At 34.6% G+C, this 13,883-nt stretch overlaps 1 protein-coding gene across 1 annotated transcript in view; it reads left to right on the plus strand.

The window, feature by feature from the left end:
• The first annotated feature begins 5,716 nt into the window (after positions 1-5,716).
• LOC127866971 (uncharacterized) overlaps positions 5,717-13,883 on the plus strand; it is a 49,547-nt gene continuing 41,380 nt past the window's right edge. Inside the window, exon 1 of the transcript XR_008043191.1 lies at positions 5,717-5,788. The gene's annotated coding sequence lies outside the window, so the exon portion shown is untranslated. The remainder of the gene's footprint in view (positions 5,789-13,883) is intronic.

Below are 13,883 nucleotides of genomic sequence, written 5' to 3' on the forward strand. Positions count from 1 at the left end.
TATGCCATCAAGCAGAAAGGTACATATTGATCCCATTCATCACGAAATTGTGATACAAACGAAGTCAACATGCTAGTAATCGTTCTGTTCGTTCTTTCTGTACCACCATTTGATTGTGGTCTATATGTTGTAGTTCTGGTTTTCTGAATACCAAAGAGATTACACAATTCTTTAAATAAATTGGACTCGAACTCAACACCTTGGTCGGTATGAATTGATAATGGCATACCAAAAGTTTGTAAGACCTTTTCTATCAAAGCATTTGCTACAGTAACAGTTTCTATATTTGGTAATGGAACACATTCTGTCCATTTTGTAAACTGGTCAACGACAACCATCAAATATTTATTTCCTTTTTTCGTAAGTGCAAAAGGACCAACAAAATCTATGGAAATTCTTTCCCATCTGGCACCACAATTGAACTGCTTTATTGGGGCTTTATTTTTTATTTGAGGAGACTTCCTACTTGCACAAATTGTACATTTCTTACACCACGTTTCAACATCTCTACGCAATCCTTTCCAGAAAAACCTCTTTCTGATATTTTGTAAAGTTTTCTTGACGCCTAAATGTCCTGCAGTAACACTATCGTGTAACTGATATAAAATGTATTCCTTGAGACTATTGGGAACAACTATTTGCAAATCAAACAAACTACTATCCTCGTGTTCCCATTTTCTGTACAACACCTCATTTTCTAAGAACAATGAATCCCATCTGTACCAAAAATACTTAACATGAGGGCATTTATCACTAACATCATTCCAATCTGGTTTAATACTACTTTCTACCCAGTCTCTTACTACACAGAGTATTAGAGTCTTCCTTTTGTAGCCTTGTCAATTCCTTTAGATCTGAATTCTTTAAGTCAATAGAATTTAATTTGTCATTGACTGAATCCTCTGGATTTGATTCAGTATGACAACTAGTTTCATTTGCAATACAATTACTACTATTTTCTACTGGGGTGACATTTACACTGCACACCCTTGAATTGGTTTTCTTGCAATATCTGTTATCAATACACTCTGGTAATTTAATCAGCTGTAAATTTGATAAATCCTGCATTGCAACAACACTGCATGAATTTTGTTTATACGTGTCAGGGAGTTCTACTGTCTTTTGTATCTTAACCTGTTTTAAGCCTGACTTTGGTGTAACTATGGAGTGTATCTCTGACCCAGAACTGGTCTCTTTATCACCAGAACTTGGTTCCATAACATTCCTTACAAACAAAGCACAAATACATACAACCATCATAACCAACGGATCCCTCAAAATGAGCAAACACAATATTACCAATATGAGTGGCAACAACTTTGTCTCACTAAAAGACTTAACGCTATGCAAAACGAACTCGTTAGTCTTTGAATCTGTAGAACTCTTAGTCACATTTGGGTTTACATTAGTCACATTTGGGTTTAAATTTGTCACATTTGGGTATAAATGTGTGCTAATTCTAGCACAAGTCTTGTTTTGTTCCATAAACCTTGATTCAATTCTCTCACAGTACAAACAATTACTCTCATAACAAGGTCTACGACTTACTGCATCACAATTTGAGTGCAATTTTCCTGGCCGGTAAACAATTTTGTAATTGTAATTTGAAAGAACATTTAACCAGCGACATAGCTGTACATCTAAGTCCTTGAAATTCATTAACAATTTCAGACTTGCATGGTCTGTTCTGACAGTAAATTCCTGACCATACAAATAATGATGCCAGTGTTTAATGGCAAGAACAACATCATTTAATTCTTTTCTTGTAACACAATAACCTCTTTCTTGTTATGAAAAACATTTAGAGTAATAAGCAATTACTTTTTCTTGTCCATTTTGTATCTGAGACAAAACTGCCCCAGTTCCAACATTTGACGAGTCTAGATCAATAACAAACTTGTCTGTTTGTGTAGGATATGCCAAGATAGGACTGTTTATCAAGGCATCTTTTAACTTGTCAAAAGCAACTTGACAATTTTCCGACCAACTAAATTTTACACCTTTCTCAGAAAGTTCATAAAATGGCTTTGCAATTGTGAATATATTTCCTATAGAAAGACACCAAGCCAATGAAACTTTTGACCTCCTTTACGGATCTTGGTGTAGGCCAATCTTTAACAGTTTGAACCTTTTTTGGACATGTAGAAATCCCTTTCTCACTAATCACATGACCAAGGAAAGTAACTTCTCTTTGAAACAGTTTACATTTCTTAGGATGCAATTTTAGATTTGCCTTCCTCAACCTGATAAATGCATTTTCCAAATTAACGACTGCCTCATCAAAAGTACGTGCCATCACAATGCTGTCGTCTAAATACAACACAACAGTCTTCCAAATCAAATCTGAAAATGTCATTAGCATTAACTTGGTAAAGACAGCTGGGGAATTACAAAGTCCGAATGCAAGCTTACAAAACTGCCATTATTTTCCACCTTGCAAACTAAACGCAGTGATGGGTCTACTCTCTTTGTCAATAGAAATTTGCCAAAAGCCTTGCCTCAGGTCTAAATAACTAAACCATTTTGAACCTTCTAAAGCATCAAGATTGTCTTCAATTCTAGGTAACGGTTGATTTTCTTTAATTGTTACATCATTGAGTTTCCTAAAATCACAGCAAAATCTAAGAGAACCATCTGCTTTTGTCACAATTTGAATGGGAGATAACCATGGAGAACAAGCTGGTTCAATAATGCCATCAGCAGCCATCTTTTCAATTTCTTTTTGCGCTGCTTTCCGTTTTGCTATGGGAATTCTATAGGGATAGGTCTTAATTGGTTTACTATTACCCACATCAATTTTATGAGTAACCAAATCAGTATTTCCTATGTCACTATCGTTCTTGGAGAAGACATCTTGATGTTTTGTTAACAATTGTCTTGACTTAAGTTTCTGATCCTCATTTAAATTTTGTGATGACCTATCGTACAACTCTTGTAAATGTTCTGGCACAACACTACTCACTAAAACTTGAATCACTACATTGACTTTCAACTACAGTAACTGGTTCATAAACTGCCGTTACAGTGTTTTCATAAATTTTCTGAGGTTCTTTCCCAAAGTTAGCAATTCGAATAGGAATATTTCCAAACTTTGGATCAACTAAGACACGAGCTATCATTAACCCACTATTCTCAGCAAATTTCTGAGAGACTTCCAACATCCCAACGCTATTTCGATCAATCTTATCCAATGGTTTCCCAAAGACGATAGTTTCACTCGCTGGCGAAACTACTACAGTTTCAGAAACAGCAATACGACAACAATTTGCCTCAACTAGGGTTACTATTCCAAATACAAGGTATTCTTTCACCATGCAAAACAATGGAACCTCTACTGAACATCAAATCACATTCATTTTTAGTCAAGAAATCTAAACCCAAGATTCCATCTTGTTTAATATCAGCAATTAGAAATGTGTGTTTAACCTTTTGGTTACCAATGCAAATTTCAACTTCAGTTTTGCCTAAAAATGGAGTTGACTTTCCTGTTACAGTTATCAAAGTAGTAACTGGTTCTAATTTAGGTTTAATAAAGTATGGTAAATTTTCAATTGTCTGTTTACTAAGAATGCTAACATTAGCACCACTATCTACCAACATAGCTATCCAATTGTCACCTAATTTTGTACTTAGAAAGTAGCCATGTTCAGATCCCAAGTTATTTAATGCAATTTGGGATCGTTTTGTTTTACTGTCGAACTGTGATCCCGCCAATTCGACCACTTTTCGTTTCCCTAAAAACTTTTATTTGGGGTTCTGTTATTGTTCCTTAACTGATTGTGAGTTCTATTGTCTCTAAAATTTCCATATTTCCTATTACTATCATACATTGATTTGGGTCCCCATGAACTTTTGTCAGTATGCTTGTTATTGTTAGGTGCATGCCTTAGGGGTGAGGATTGTGTTATTTCTTTCCTGGTATGATCAGAATTTTGACCTGTCTGTACATTCAAGACTGGTCTGTTTCTTTGTCGGTCAGCTAATCTATGAGCCTCCATTTTAACAGCAATTTGTTCAGCCTCAAAAATGTTTTTAGGACTAATTTCTCTTAGCCTAAGTCTGATATCTGTATTATCTAAAGCGTCAATAAAACTGTCAAGTGCTAACGCTTCAATGACTTCGATGTTTGCAGTTGGATAAGCTTGTCATTTTTCTTATTGATTGAGCTAATTCAGGGATCGTTTCGTTCCTGTTCCTAACCCTTGATTTTAACTGGGTGCGAAACACTTCAGATTTGTGTTCATTGCCAAAACGTGCTTTTAACTTTCCAACTATACTCTGATAATCTCGCCTTTCCAATTCAGTCATTTCACAAAGCAGTGACCTTGCATTGCCAGTTCAGACAGTAGCCAAATACAAAGATTTTTCTTTGTATGACCATCTGTTAATGTCACTTGTCAATTCAAACTGAGTCAAGAAATCTTGTAAATCGTCATCACCACTGTAGTTTTGAGGTTTCAATTTCAAATGACTTGTGATACTGTTGTTGACAGATGGCATGACAGCATTGTGTGCTGGGACCATGTTATATGAGCCAAACTGAGAAGAAACATTATTGCTCATGTTGTGATTATTAAGTGGATCCCTCCGAATAAGTGGATCAGACTGTGTGTGTCTAACATCAGACTTTCATGCATTTCTTGCAAAATTAAATGAGGTCTCTCTGTCAGGTTGTTCAATTTCTTGAATTCTTGATTGCAAATTTAAAGTTTTGAATCCATATTTTCAATGCGACTACACAAAGTATCTAACATTGTCAATTTTTATAAAATTTGCTCATTTATCGAACTATCCAAAATTTGTCTATCATTCTGACTAACTCCTGCTGTAGCAATTTCATGAAGAGTTGTACTACCATCTGCCTGATACGTGTTTACATTACCATCAACACTTCTATCGACACTAATCTCACACAATTTAGGACTATAAATTACTCTATGTGATCTCGTTTCCATCTTATCATATACAATTTAAAAAGGAAAAAAAAACTTACCTTTTTGTTTAATCTTTAGAGCAAAACGTGATGTATGCAATATATCTATAAGTTCTGTATCTAATTTCAGAGCGATTCAATGATGCGTGACGGGAACGATCCAACCAAGCATGACCGGACACAATAGCAGAAGATTTTGATTTTCATTGTCATAATAAATAAACAACGAAATGCTTTGTGTTCATTTCTATTTGGAGATTCTTTACTGTTCAGTATTCTGTAGCACAACAGCTTGTTTAAAAAATAAACATTGTCACAATTTCAACATTTTATCAAGTTTACAACTCATTTTTCGTGGGTCAGTTATCTATAAACTTAATCCCAATACTCTGACACCAATATTATGCCGGTCCGTCTGGTGGCCGTCAGACGGTGCCAACATCACAAATTTCCCACTGAATAAAGAAAATAAAGACTGCATAAATTAAAATATCGCTTTTTATTGACACAAAAGTAATTTCTCAAGTTTCATATTTTTTCTGTTTTCTGATGTTATTTGTTTCTTAGCCTAAAAGAAAAATCAAGTCATCTAACCTCGTTATCATTGACCCTTTCCAATGAGTGCCAAAACGCAACTGAAACCAAACGACAGTTTGGCCCTATTTATACTCGTAGTAAAGTGACGTGATACGCATGTTTCAATGAATGATGTCACATGACTAGGCAAATCATCAATGAATGACATGATTAAGCACAATTTCAATGAATGACGTCATATAATAGTAAACATTCAAGATGGCGGAAAAGAGAAAATACCGCGAAATACTTGCGAGTTAAATGTAATTTATGACAAAGGTAATCATTATAATATGATGAATTAATAAATAATATGCAAAGAACTTATCAATATATCATTATATTGATTATACTAGTATAACATTTAATAATTATAGAATAAACAATGATTTACTCATGACATTGACAATCATACTATGTGTACATCGTAACTGACTATTTAAAGGTAATAATAGGTCATAGCAATATTGTTGATTTCTGTTCATTTGTTACTCCATCAGAGCGTCCTTTGCGTTGTGTGTGCTCCCAACATGACTTCGGCGATGTAAGTTGTTTCGTCATCAGTCGTTGTCCCCGAGATAATGCTTTTACCTAAAGTCCAAGCCGTCGAGCCACTTTTGTTTTCGATGTTTTTGCTGATAGGTGCTCACCACTAACAGGGGATAGTATTGCATTTGTCTCCACTCTCTTTTCTTTTGAACGATAAAACTTATTCTCTGTTAACATGTCCTTCACGTTCTTTAAAACTGACGCGGCAACATCGTCCGGTGGGGTAGCCATCTGTCTGATGATATGTTTTGCAGTTGGGGATTTGGATTCAGTAAGGCAGCTTTTTAAAACTGATCGTCGTTTTATCGTGGTTACTGGTAATGCCTGTTTAAATTTATCTAGTGCCCTCTTCTTCTCCGTTCTATACTTAAATACCATTTTCGGTGACTGACTTTCCGTTTCCGACAAATCACCGACCGCTATACATTGCTTCTGAGAACGCCACACTTGTTTCCGTTCATGTAGTTTGTTCGCCTTCACCCGTTCTCTCCTTTCTTGTCGTTTTTTGTGATGCAGATGTTGCCTTTTCCCTGGATGGTTGACTTGTATTTGAATATTTTTAACGGACTTTGCTTTCATATTGTTTTTTGCCCGTTCCCGTTTTTTAATGTCTGCTTACCACTTTGTTCTTTCTGAATTACTCATCATGCGGCTTTTATCTGAAAAACAAAATGGAAATTTTCATAAATATTTTTACATGGCTGTTAAAGTATACTCGTACTGCAAAGAGTATATGTGTCGTGTTCTGAGAAAACTGGGCATAATGCTTGTGCATAAATTGTCATCCCAGATTTGCCTGGGCAGTTCGCACAGGCTAATCAGGGACGCAAATTTTCGCTTTTATGGAATTGTTCGTTTAAATGATGTCTCATCTTAGCGAAAATCCAGTTTAGGCGGAAAGCGGACTGCACAGGCTAATCTGGAACGACACTTTACGCACAAGCATTATGACCGGTTTTTTTCACAACACGACACATTTTCGTCCCAGCCTGCTCAATTCGTTAGTTTTTTTCTGGACCAGCGCTGTCAACATGTTGTTATTTTCCGTTTCAAGAAGTTGTTTGTTCCAAGGTTAACCTCCATGTAATACGAATGCTCATACACACAATGAAATACAACAACTGTTACATAATCTTGAATATAGAATAGAGGCGTGCCGTTTGATTCAAACAACAAAATCGCGTAACATGCGTAATATCGTTCTATGAAAACACGCGTTAATTATTTGTATAGGCGACAATTATAAAGGCGGAATGCGTTTAGAATTTTAACTAGTAATGCGGCGAAACTTTAACATGTCATTTGTTACATATTTTACTTTTTTGATATCAAGCTTGTAGAAACGCATTAAAAACATACATCTGGTTATGGCCTGCGGTCATTACGCAAGAAATAATGCCTAATATGAAAAAACGCATACTTTTCAAGGTTAAGTGACATTTATGATTGCTTAGAAAACAAACATAATATACACTTCTAATTATATTATCTTCATCATTGTTTTTCCAACAAAATTAACTTACAGAATGTATATATTCTTTTTAATTTTCGAAACATGTATATGTAATATGTACACATAACACGCTGACATGGAATATAAAAATAGTTTGATAAATCGAGCGGACATCGCCATTGTTTTGAGTAAAAATGACATGTTTGAATGTATATACTTTAACGATTCTGGATATATATCATATTTTCCTCCCTGATGTGTACTGTTCCAAACCATTTGTCTGATTTAGAGAATAAAGACGACATGTGTTTACCAATTTCCATTTTATCTGAGCCGTTTTCTCAAAATTTACAAATAAATGACGTTACGGACATTGTTCATAAATATATTCAAACGGAGAAAATTGTATATAGTATAATATACAGTATTCACAGGAACAATTGCAAATTGAACATATGCTATAGTCTGGTTGAGTCGTGGGTAATTTTTATAAAGTTGTTACATCACAAATATTTTATAAATATATGACCATGAATCATAATGAAAATAATTATTAACCTTTCTTCTTTAAGATTTGTTGTTTTTTTCCAAATGTTTATCGTCTTTAAACATCAAAATAATCGACTGTGTTGATAGTGTCAAACTACCATCATGAAAATAAGCTTCCGGTTGATTCGTGGGTTCTGATTGGCTGCCAGAATTTCAAGATTTGCATACTATAAATAGCCTTTAAACTGACCTTGCAGGACAGGTTAATTTCTTGTGAAAAAATGTCAACAGACGATGTAGCATGGTAAATACTCATAAATAAACAATTTTGTGTTACTTTGAAACACTATATGAACAATACATAAATGAGGAAATACTTCATAAGGACCTATCAAGTAATGATGAATTACACAAACCTTAACAAAACTAACTAACATTTTCACTTAAGTATTCCTTGTGGATGTCAGTTGATATAGACCCGTTTACGATATATAACAACTTACTTGTGACGGTTTATCTTTTACACCATACTGTGTGAGGGTTTTGTCCAAAAAGTCAAATAATGGGTATAAGACATCCTCCCTCGACATCGAGGAACGTGCCGGATCCAAACTCTGGGGCGTCCGTTCTTGAAGTTCCGGGTGGCGCGCAAACAATTTTCGGAACCATTCATCTGACGTCCCATTCTCTGACACCTTGTACGGATATGTCTTACCTAACCTGTACATTAGTTCGAAAGTAAATCTACATAATATCATATAATACAACAATATATGTAAAGTAAGGGGCGGGACCGTGTTATGAAGACGTTTATAAAGGAATATACGTGTCCGGGGTAAATGAAACAGTGATAGGTAAAACATTTCAACCATATGTACAGTTTTTGTAATTAGATAACAGACTTTTAAATTGCAAACATAAATGATCGAACCAACCTGCTTCATGATTTCCCGAATATAAACACGGGTTCTATTTCGTGTCATAGGGAAACCATGATCCGCCATGTATAACAGATAACTCACAAGAAAGAGTCCGCTCTTCCTCTTCGTTTAATAGGCTCACTGGACCTGTGCGTGACTCGCCAACACGCCCATGTACATGATCTGACAATGTTCTACGTGAAACATTGAATTCCCGTGCAGCGACCCTAATTTTCATATTGTGCTGCTTGACAGCAGAGACGGCACGCTGCAGATGTGTCTTTTCCCTTGATTGCATTTGTTTTCTGTAATCCAATCCATGTGTTGCTTTACAGTCCAAATTGTAAAAAAGACACTTTAAAGGGGCCTTTTCACGCTTTGGTAAATTGACAAAATTGAAAAAAAATTGTTTCAGATTCGCAAATTTTCCTTGAAGTTATGATATGTGTGAGGAAACAGTTTAGAGTTTATTCAACATACATTAGGCTTTAAGCCCATGAGTAAACACATATTACAACACAATATATTCACAAATGGTCAATGGCGTACAGAATTGTTAACATAACGTAGATCAAATGCTTAATACAACAAATTCATGTACACTTTATCGTATATTGTATTTTTTTTAAATATAAATTAGATAAATAAATGAAGGTACTTGGAGAGAAACTACTGATAATATAAGTCAGCTCTCAATTGAAATGCTTTAAAAACAAAAATGGATAGATTTCGTACACTTTTTTCATTGTCAGTCTGTAAGAGTTCGATAAACTTTATCATGTTTGTATTCTTCCAATAGTATTTATTTATGTATTTCTTACGTAAATTAATAAATGTTGGGCATTTAAGTAAAAAATAAAATTCATCCTCAAGGACATTACAGTGTTTGCATTTTCTACACTTGTGCCATCTCCCTGCTTCCACTTCAAGTCTATGGGCAGATACTCTAAAACGAGTTAACGCCATCCTAAATTTTTAGATATTTACAAAATTTAAATATGGTTGTAACTTAAAGCTACTAAAAAGTCTATAAGTTCTACCTCTGGTCGTGTTTTCCATTTCACTTGACCAGGCTTGCAAAAACATATCAGAAATTCGTTGTTTAGCTACTGATAAAAATATCTTAATATCTCCTACCCCTTGAAAAAACCACACATCACTAAAACCTAATCTGTCTCATACATCCTTGAGAGATTTAAAGGGATCTTTTCACGCTTTGGTAAATTGACAAAATTGAAAAAAGTTGTTTCAGATTCGTAAGTTTTCGTTTCAGTTATGATATTTGTGAGGAAACAGTAATACTGAACATTAACCATGCTCTAATATAGCCATTATATGCATCTTTTGACGATTTTAAAACCTAAAAATTATAAAGCGTTGCAACGCGAAACGATTGAATAATTTGGAGAGTTCTGTTTTTGTCGTTAAATTTTGTGAAACTACGAAGATTGCTTATATAATGTATAAAATACGTCAAGAATGTGTACTCGGCGGAATAGCTCAGTAGGCTAAAGCGTTTTTACTTCAGGACTCCAGGGGTCACTGGTTCGAAACCTGCTCCGGGCAATATTCTTTTCCTTTTTTAATTTTTTGTCTTGATTTTTTACTGGAGCTTTTATGATCCAATGTTTACATTTATCAATATAAAGCATTTAATGAATAAGTTAAAAAAATGCCAAAATCTGTGAAAAGGCCCCTTTAACCCAAGACTTTTTTTCTGGGTATATATCATGATCATGTAATAACATATCGTAAACAATTTGTATGTACTTGACATCATCGGATTGTAATATTTTAAACCAGTACTTTAAAACACAAATTATACGTTTATTTATTAATGGTACACGTCCTAGTTCTCCATAAACGAAGTTATTTTGTGTTTGCAACCTCACACCTAACACTTGTTTACAGTATCGTATATGTATTCTTTCAATCTTGACACTATTATTTAACCCCCATACTTCACAACCATAGCTTAGAATAGGTTCAATAAGTTTATTAAAAAGATCAAGTCTATGATTAACTGATATATCTGGGTATTTAACTAAATTAGATTTTAGCTTGTATATTGCTTTAAGAGCCTGTCCTGTGAGTGCATCATACGTTAATGAAAAAGAACCCCCAGTGGTAAATACTATGCCTAGGTTTGTAAAACTATTCACTATTTTTACAATGTGTCCTTTGTAATAAAAATTTAAATTTCGTCTATTCTGTCCTCCTTTTTTAAAAATCAATATTTTTGTTTTATTCACATTAACGCATAGCTTCCATTTAGTAAAATACTGCTCTAATAAATCTAATCCATTTTGCAGTCCGGCTTCCGATTCTGCAAATAATACAATATCATCACCATATAACAATAAAAACAGTTTTATCATACCAAGATTAACTCCTTCAAACTTATTTAGCATAAAATGTTCCTCGATATCATTTAAATACATTGAGAACAAAAATGGCGATAAAGATTCACCTTGTCTCACTCCCAAATAGCATGTAAACGAATCGTGACTGATTTCATTATTAAATTTTGTTTTCGATTTAACAACATTGTACATCGACCTAACTATATTCAACATTTTACCACGTACCCCTAATTTTATCAATTTATACCATATGATATCTCTTACTTAAAAGTCAAATGCTTTCGTAAAATCGACAAAAGCTGTGTACAGTTTTTTTTATTTTGATTCAAAATATGGTTAATAATACCCTGCAGTACAAAAATGTTGTCAACAGTTCCCATACCGTTTCGGTATCCGGCTTGAGCTTCTATGTACACATTGTATGTTTCACCCCACATGTTCAATCGACTATTAATTAAACAGTAATACTGAACATTTACCATGGTCTAATATAGCCATTATGTGCATCTTTTGACGATTTAAAAACCTGAAAATTATAAAGCGTTGCAACGCGAAACGATTAAATAATTTGGAAAATTCTGTTGGTGTCGTTGTATATTTTTGGTACTACGAGGATTGCTTATATGAGGTAAAAAATACCTTGAAATTGGTATAAGCGCGGATGGTCTAGTGGATAGAGCGGTAGACTTTTGCTCCAGGGGTCAGTGGTTCGAGCCCCGTTAAGTGTTACTTTTTTTGATTCATTAATTGTATTCTTCTTTTTTACTGGAGATTTTTAGACCCAATGTTAACATTTATCAATATAAAGCATTTACTGACAAACTTCAAAACATGCCAAAATCTGTGAAAAGGCCCCTTTAATATACAATTATCCTTTTATAAGTCGTTTAATTAATGCTAGCATTCCTAAACTCATATTGTTGTATCAAATGTGGGGTTTATTCTTAAAATAACCATGCAAACATTAACATAGATTAGACTATTCAATATTACAAATTTCGAAACACAGCTATTACAAACAAATCAAGGGCGATAATCCCAGCAGTGAATTTATAATGGTCAAGATTTGTTTCCCTTCAATTAACTAATTAACTATACACATTTTGCAAGCAAATCCGATATATGTTTATTATGCCCCCATTCGAAGAAGAGGGGGTATATTGTTTTGCACATGTCGGTCTGACGGTCGGTCTGTCCATCAGATGGTTTCCGGATGATAACTCAAGAACGCTTAGGCCTAGGATCATGAAACTTCATAGGTAGATTGATCATGACTGGAAGATGACCCCTATTAATTTCAGGTCACTGGGTCAAAGATCAAGGTCACAGTGACTCGAAATAGTAAAATGGTTTCCGGATGATAACTCAAGAATGCTTACGCCTAGGATCATGAAACTTCATAGGTACATTGATCACGACTGGCAGATGACCCCTATTGATTTTCAGGTCTCTAGATCAAAGGTCAAGGTCACAGTGACTCATAACAGTAAAATGGTTTCCGGATGATAACTCAAGAATGCTTACGCATATGAAACTTCATTGGAACATTGATCAAGACTGGCAGATGACCTCTATTGATTTTCAGGTCAAAAACAATCGCGTGTAAGTATGTGACGTAGCAAACTGTTCTAAAGGGTTAAAATACTCGAAATGAATAGAACGTCCGGTAAATACTGCTGTCCGACAAATACTCGCTGACCAGTACATGTATTTGGTATTTTATTAATAGAAAAAAGTAGTCCGCCACCGGAGAGCGACTGACGGATATTCGAGGTCACGTGGTCAACTAGCGTAATAAGTATAGGTTATTATATGCAGAAAGTGTGCCTTTAGTGATTATTGGCACACTTGGTGAGTTTTTTGCACGAGAGCTTCAGCCCGAGAAAAAGTGTGCCTCTAGTGGTTATTGGCACACTTGGTGTTTATTTACACTCGGGCTACTAAAGGCACATTTTCTTTATATAATGAACTGTTTATCGCCTATGTTCATCATGTGTATACATATGTCGTGTATATCGATCTTTAGACAATGTATAAACTGAAAAATAAAATAAGCGTCTCTGCATGCACAATTTCAAAGTAATATATTTGTTAAAACATTACACCGTTCACTTCACACAAAGTTTGTTTTTTAGTTCTTCATTCATCAATTATTTTGAAATGTATTTGTACCGCGGCATTAAATGTACAATTCATGAAGAGCTTGCTTGGGTCAAACCTAGCGCCCCTGGTTTGGTAAACATCTTAGGTGTGAACGCTCTTGGATCCGCCTAGATGCCATTCCTAGTCATAGTTTAAGTCTCTATAACGCTCAAAAACAACAAAAATTTCGTTAAGTATTTCGTAAAATATAGTTACCACCTTAACAATCAGTGTTCCTCATAGCAAGAGCCAAAATTTCAACGCTAAATGTGTTATGAATACATAGATTTGTGTAGATACAAAATGCTCGTTTTTATTTATTTGTGGCCACAATTAATTCCCGCGAATATATCCATTCATACGACTTACGAACACCATTTTAGTGTTCATGTGTCGTATGAATAGATATGCAAAACAATAATAAAAACGAGCATTTTGTATCTACAAACATCTATTTT

This window comes from Dreissena polymorpha, chromosome 2 (assembly GCF_020536995.1).
Source record: "Dreissena polymorpha isolate Duluth1 chromosome 2, UMN_Dpol_1.0, whole genome shotgun sequence".
Classification (NCBI taxonomy): domain Eukaryota; kingdom Metazoa; phylum Mollusca; class Bivalvia; order Myida; family Dreissenidae; genus Dreissena; species Dreissena polymorpha.